The 7,463-nt window shown below is 36.7% G+C and overlaps 1 non-coding gene across 1 annotated transcript; it reads right to left on the reverse strand.

Moving 5' to 3' along the window:
- Nucleotides 1–559: 559 nt before the first annotated feature.
- Nucleotides 560–691, reverse strand: LOC129674191 (small nucleolar RNA SNORA17). Its single transcript, XR_008719785.1, has one exon. It is a non-coding gene; the product is annotated as a small nucleolar RNA SNORA17 (small nucleolar RNA).
- Between the last annotated feature and the right edge of the window lie 6,772 nt (nucleotides 692–7,463).

Genomic DNA, 7,463 nt, shown 5'->3' on the forward strand with positions numbered 1-7,463 from the left:
CATATCAGGCTTTTCCTCATTACAGTTGTGCCTATCTTCATTGTGCCCACATCCTTCTGTTTCTCTTTCTCTTCCATTTCTCAACCACTTATTTGTTCCTCTTAGAGGTGTATAGGGTCTCTGAGTGTTTGGGGTCATCTAAGGAGTACTCTCGGGAGTGCTATGCACCACTCGAGCATTATGGCACCAGGAAGGGGTCATCTCGAGCATGGTCTGCACTCCCCTGCTCCAGCCCCGTACCACACACATGCCTGGTGTGGTGACTGGGGTCATCTCAGGCTATCTCCCTGCCCAAGTCCCATGAAGCTAGTCTGGTAGTCATCTCAGACATGCCTCTTGCCTGATCCCCTCAAGTGGGCCAATCTGAGGGTGGTCTGTCTCAGACTCACTCCAGCCCAGAGACCCTCAGTACCCAGTGATGTTCTGGTCACTGGCTTGTTGCTGGTCCTCTGCGCTGTCATGGCCTGCATGGCACTGGAGTGGTGGCTGTCTCAGGCTAGCTCCTGTCTGAGCCACTGGTACCAAACTGGTGGTAGTCTAAGGCTCCCATTTGTGAGGGGTAGTTAGGCTACTAATCATTGAGATGTTTACAGGTCAGAACACTGAGCATAGACATAGCCTCTCCCCTCTCTGCCACCTACTGATGCACCCGAGACACAGCAGCCTCACCTGCAGCACATCTAGGGGCAGGCATGAATTAATTGTTAAACAAATCTAAGTTAAAAGTAGAAAAGTTTTAGTTATAACTATTACTGGTAATTGAGGAAACCATTATACTAAAAATTAGCCAAATCCAAGTCCATTAGTTGAACTCTTCTGTCTGCTGGTGTTGGAAGAAAGGGGATACAGAATTGAAACTATCTGGAATATGATGGGACTCCTGAGACAGGAACTTAAAGACTTCATAGGGTTCTCATTGTCAACATTTGAATAAATAAAAATTATTAATCAGGAGTGTGTGGAGACAGCTCAGTGCTTAAAAAACACATGATGCTCTTCCAGAGGATGGAGGTTTGGTTCTCAGCATCCATGTGGTCATTCGCAGCCATCTCTAGCTAGAGTTTCTCTGGAACCAAGGCGGTTTTCTAACACCTGCAGACATCAGGCACCCACATGGGATATGTGCATGTGTAGGCTTAGATTTTTCAAACACTTACTTTATTTAAGTTTCTTAAACACCTACCCCTCCCTTGCAACCCCTGACCTTAGGTAGGTGATTAGTAGAGAAAGGGGTTGTGGATCTCCTTTAGCTACTTCCTGCAGGTTAAGGTTGTTGGGTTATTTGGGGATATACCATTCTCAGTCAACAGGATACCAGCAGTCCAATCAAAGAGCCCAAAGCATCAAACCAGAGCATGAGCAGGAAACAGCAAGCAACAGCAACAGAGCAGGTACCACTCAGCAAAAGCAGCTGCCCAAACCCCATGAGTTCACAAAGTGTCAAAGCTCCACCAAAACAGCAAGGAAAGTTCTCTGGGGCATTTCTCTCTGCGCTCTGTCTCACTGTGGGTTTCTGTTTATCCCTCTCAGAGTCCACAGGAGGATGTTTTCTAGCTCACAGAAACCACACCCCTTGCACAAGTTATTTTTCAGCTGCCAAGCATCATGTGCTTTTCATGAGGGTTGTTTTCTACGTGGGGCTGTGTGTGGGGAAACAGTCCACATCCCTCATTTGGGAACAAAATATAAAACATATTCACATGACACAACTGAGTTTCCAAAGAAACCAGAAACTTCCACTTCATGCATGTCTGCAGATCAAACAGAAAAGCATAAAATAAAGCTAAATAAATATTTTTACAGATGCCAATTTTATTTGAATTCATAAAATGTTTTGAACATGGTTTCTGCCATTTTGCATGTATTTTGAAATATCTAAAAACATCACTCAAGGATGCTACAGAGTTTAGTCTATTGTTTTTAGAAAGCTTTTAACTCCTACCTTTATTAAAAAAAAAAAATGCACTAAATAATGTTTCGCCTGAGAAAGGAGTTGGAGGTCATATTCCATTTCAAACAGCTTATAGCACTATTTAGAGTGACCCATAGATTTTTTTCATGATATGATAGTCTATTTTTATAAAGTGGCACACAAATTAGTAAAATACTGTATAGTATTATAATGTTTGGAGAATGTTTGTTTGTTTACAAGAATGGGAATCAAAGTTACATTAATTGAAGTCATGTATTTTACTCATGAAACAATGCTTTCACCTACTGTGGTAAGTATTCTTGAAGTAGTGCTTCGAATTTATTTAACTATGCTACTCCACTGTTATCTCTGCACTTACCCATGACATGACATCATAAAAAGAGAAGAGCCCTGTGAAACGGAGAACATAAGAAGCAAAAAAATTATTCTAGATGCATGAACAATAGACTAACCACATACTAGAGTTCAGAGTCTTAAACGATGAAGGTCTTCATGGGAAAAGAGAAATTCATGTAAGCTTTGTGAACACTCAAATCAATCAAAAGGACAAATCTGAATACATATTGTCCCTCTGCTCCATATGTCTTCTCAAGATTTTCAATTTGATTCAGTTGGAAAAGAAGCTATTTGAGAAATGATACCCACTTCTGAGGCCAATTTGGGTAACACCCTTTCCCCAAACACATACCTTCAAAATATTCACTTTAATATTCATCAGAGTTTCTGTCTGGGAAGCCTAAAAATAAAGGAAACCCTCTGTTGCTAACCATAAAAGAAATCTAATAATCTAAGAGTGCATTCAATAACATAAACAGTAGTGGTCCTGTTAAGAGCTGTTCAACCATCTCTAGAATGGAAAGATTTTCCCCTTTTCTTTCTATTTCTTTTTCCTGAAACTCTTACATGCTCGTTTCTCTCTTATTCTTGTACCATAAAACAAGAAAGAATCTGCTAGCTGTTCATGCTATCTAGGGCAAAGTTAAACAATGTGTGATCCACAGCTTTAGATTGTCTGGTGGGAACCCATACTATTAAAAAGACTGAATTGCCAAGTGGAGAAAATTGAAGAAGGAAATATTCATTTTTTCCTATTTTTTTTTCTTTGTCCCTTCCACTTGTCTCTTGTTTTACTAAAGTTAATTCATTTGGAAGATATCATATGACTTGGCTGCTCCCAACAACAAACCACACTCCAGACCTTCCTCATGTATTCAAATACATCTTAATAAAGAGTAATTTCTAAGGCAAAGAGGATGGATATCAGAAGAAGGAGAAAAGAGGGAACATGTCAGGACCTAACACAGAGGGCCTCTGAAGGTCTCTGCCCTGCAGACTATCAGTGCTGAAGCCAAAACTTATGGGCAACCTTTGGGCAAAGTGCAGGGAATCTTAGGAAAGAAGTGGGAAACAGTAAGATCTGGAGAGGACAGGAACTCCATAAGGAGAGCAACAGAACCAAAAACTCTGAGCACAGGGGTCTTTCCTGAGACTGATACTCCAACCAAGGACCATGCATGGAGATAACCTAAGACCCCTGCACAGATGTAGCCCATGGCAGTTCAGTATCCAAGTGGGTTCCATTGTAATGGGAACAGGGACTGTGTCTGACATGAACTGATTGGCCTGCTCTTTAATTACCTCCCCCTAAGGGGGAAGCAGCATTACCAGGCCACAGAAGAAGACAATGCAGCCACTCCTGATGAGACCTAACTGAATAGGATCATAAGGAAGGAAAAGAAGATCTCTCCTATCAGTGGACTTGAGAAGGGGCATGCATGCAGAGGGAGAAGGAAGGGAGGGATTGGGACAGGAGGAGGGAGAGAACCACAGGGGGGATACAGAGTGAATAAAATGTAATTAATAAAGAATTAAAAAAAGAGTAATTTCTATAGGTAGTCTATACATGAGGGTATTTCTTTCAGCAATTCAGTGTTCTATAGAATGGAAGTAGTGTGAAATTGTTTTCCATACCTGAATAGGTATATATTTCTAGTAAAAACCATTACATTATATTAATTACATATTTTATTATGTTATATTATTTTATATATTATCAGAAAAATGTGATTGATAGTCCAGAGTTTAGTAAAGATAGTAGGGAAATCTTTTCTGGTACAATACTAACAATACCACACATGAGAGCACTTTTGAAAATTCAGTCTATCATCACAGCAATTCCACCAAGGCTGTAAACTTATTATTTCTTTCACATGTTTTATGAATTGGTCTTCTTTCATTAACTAGCAATTCTATATCAGCTCCTCTAAATTACATGTATATATCTAATGTGGGAGATTACTGAAATATCAAGAAACAGCTGCATAGTTGAAACAAATGAAACTTTAAATTAATTTTCTTTAGGAAATCATTAAAAGTTTGGCTTATTCAGTCTATCAGTCATTTATTTTATGTATTTTTTTACAATTCTTTTCTATTACTTTTATTTTGTTTTATTTTTTCACCTTCTGTCCAGTACCTCTCTTGATCTTTTAAAGTGAGATTCTCTTGAAATTCTCTTTTTGGTGTTAACTCTGTTTCTCTGCTTTGTAGATATACCACTCTAACATTTCTGGTCCTCCTATCTGAGTGTGGACAATTTGAGTGAACACCACACTTTTATGTATATGATTACCTTTTCCTTTTCTTTTGGGGAAAAATGAGCTTGCAGTATATTTTCTTTTGGCATCTGTGGATCCACAGTGACACCAGTAATCTGGGCTCATCCCTTATGACTGCTGTCCATCCCAAACTCTCCAAAAGTAAAACCCTGCACAGTACATACTTTTGCATGATTCCAAACTGTGGACCATTCTGCCAGCACACCAACACGATGCAAGTCTAATCATAAAGCAAGCATGAACAGTGAGACTGTAGGCTCTGGTAGAGCTTTCTATACTACTTTATCAGGAAAGTCATAGAGTGGATTTAAATCACAAAGACATATCATGTTTCAATATCAATTTTTATTTGCATGACTCAAATAAATAGTTCAATGGGTAGCTTACCTTTAAGGATTTTGGAAACATACTGAAATAATGAAAAAAGATGCACTTTATTAAAGATCATCTTAAGAAATTACTGTAAATTCACAAAAGATAAACTTATACAGTGGTACGTATAATTTCATGAGATTATTGTAAAACACTTGAGACAAAGTGGCACAAACAAATCTACAATAAGACAACTTACTTTAAGCATTTATCTCTTTTTGTTTGTAGATAAATAATATATACAGACATCATGAAAAAGCAATCTCATTGTGTGTTAATGTCATATTAGTTTAACCTGCATTAAAGAATGTCTTCATTCCTATGATCACCATCAAATTCAATGTTGCTCTTCTTGTCTTATAGTGTGGAAACAAGGGTCCTGACTTTGTGGTAACCTCCTGTATTATTCATATATGAATATAATCTTAAGGAAACTTCCAAGTCCTAACTTCTGTGGATGTCTTATTAGCACAGAGATAATAAAAAAACATCAATGTTTTTGCAATCTTTACATTCCCATCATTCTATTTCTCTCAATGGTAAAACTATATGAACAAATAGCAACTCTTTACATAAGCAATAAAAAACATAGTAACTGGTGTTTTCTCTGTCACGGAACAAAATGTACTCCGTTAGTAGCTCCAGAAGCTAATATACTACTGATAGAAATATATCAAACATTTGCCTTTTAATGAAAAGCAAAACAAGCTATTGCAGAAAAGTGCAAGAAGATTGCAATTAATAAGCAAGTTGTTATTAGACATTTAACATGCAACAAACAATATCTGATACTTTTGAAAAAAATTGTTCCATATATTTTTAGACTAGGACATTCTTAATGAATATATATTACAAAAATATTATGAAACAATAAGAAGCAATCATATAAATATCATTTAACAATAACACTCTTTTTACTTTCAAGTTTAAAAAGTCAATTGAAATTAGCTCATCATGGAGAAATGAGTTATGCATATTAGGAAAAAATCACAAGTTAATGGTTAGTTAAATCACCTACTCAATCTTGAGAAAAGAGACGCTGGTCCCTTCAGTTTATCAGCTTCACTACTTCATGTATGAGTTAAGATATACCTAGACACTGGACAAAACATAAAAGTGTTCTAGAAGATTAGATAGCACAATACATGATGTTTACTTTTATAGATGTTTACTTTTATATTTAGTCATTTACATTGTAGTTATGCTGAAAAATGTCCATGTCTTTTAAAAATTCATGTCAAATAAAAATAGAGGTCATTATGGTCTAACAATAAAACACACAAAATACGTATTTTGAGACCTTTTATGGGCAGTAAAATAAGAACTTTACTAAGTGATTAATTCATGAATATAAAACTTTCATAAGTAGAATATTATTTTGGTTCACCTTCACTGTTATTATTATTATTGCATTAATTTGTTATTATTATTGTTATTACTAATACTTATACTATTATGTCCTTAGGAATCACCACAAGATTTCACACATATAGCTAAGAACTCTCCCACTTAGGTACATTCCTGGACCTTGAAATAGTATTTCTATAAAACAATTCAAAGAAATTCCTCTTTCTTCTATTATATAAAGAGACATAGTAGGCTCTGCCTATGAGGCATAATAGGTCTTAACTGTTTACAAGGTCTACATCTTAGGAAGAGGGACAGTCTCTGACATGAACTCATGGGCTGGCTCTTTGATCACCTCCACCTGAGGAAGGAATAGCCTTACCAGTCCACAGAGAAAGACAAAGAATCCAGTCCTGATGGGACCTGATAGACTATGGTCAGATGGAAGGGTAGGAGGACCTCCCCTATCATTGGACTGGGAGAGGGGCACAGAAGAAGAGGGAGGAAAGATGGTATTGGGAGGGGAGGGAGAGGGGCTACCGCTGGGATACAAAGTGAATAAACTGTAATTAATAAAAAGAAAAGAAAACCCTACATCTTATTCTTGGAATTTCAAAGTCTAAAATTATGAGAAAGAATTTTTTTTATGTTACCTAATCTAATGATATATTTTAGCACCCCCAAAGATCCAAGACTACAGTTACAAAAATAAATTGGTGATTTGATCTCAAATAATTCATAAAAAGTATTTTGTACACATTACAACTTTTCTACATAGCCAATATTGTTATAAAACTACAAGTTGTATTTATGTTTTTAGGAATATATATATTATATGCATATTGTGTTTATAACAACAAAAATGAAAGAAGGAGAGGAGGACCTCCCCTATGGAGGACTTGGGGAAGGGCATGTGTGAAGAAGGGGGAGGGAGGGTGGGATCGGGAGGGGAGGAGGGAGGGGCTTATGGGGAAATACAAAGTGAATAAAGTGTAATTAATAAAAGTTAAAGAAAAATTAAAGTTTTATTTGATTTCCCAGCAATAAACTCACAGGAATGTGTGAAAAATTATTCAAATTAACTTTTCATAAAACTGGTAGGCTATAATGTTTCTCATCAATGGAAATTTTCCTCGTATCTGAATTGAGATTAGTTCAATGAAGAAAGTGTTTTATAAGTCACCTTAAGGATT

Source organism: Psammomys obesus, unplaced genomic scaffold (assembly GCF_907164565.1).
Source record: "Psammomys obesus unplaced genomic scaffold, mPsaObe1.curated_primary_1811, whole genome shotgun sequence".
Lineage (NCBI taxonomy): Eukaryota > Metazoa > Chordata > Mammalia > Rodentia > Muridae > Psammomys > Psammomys obesus.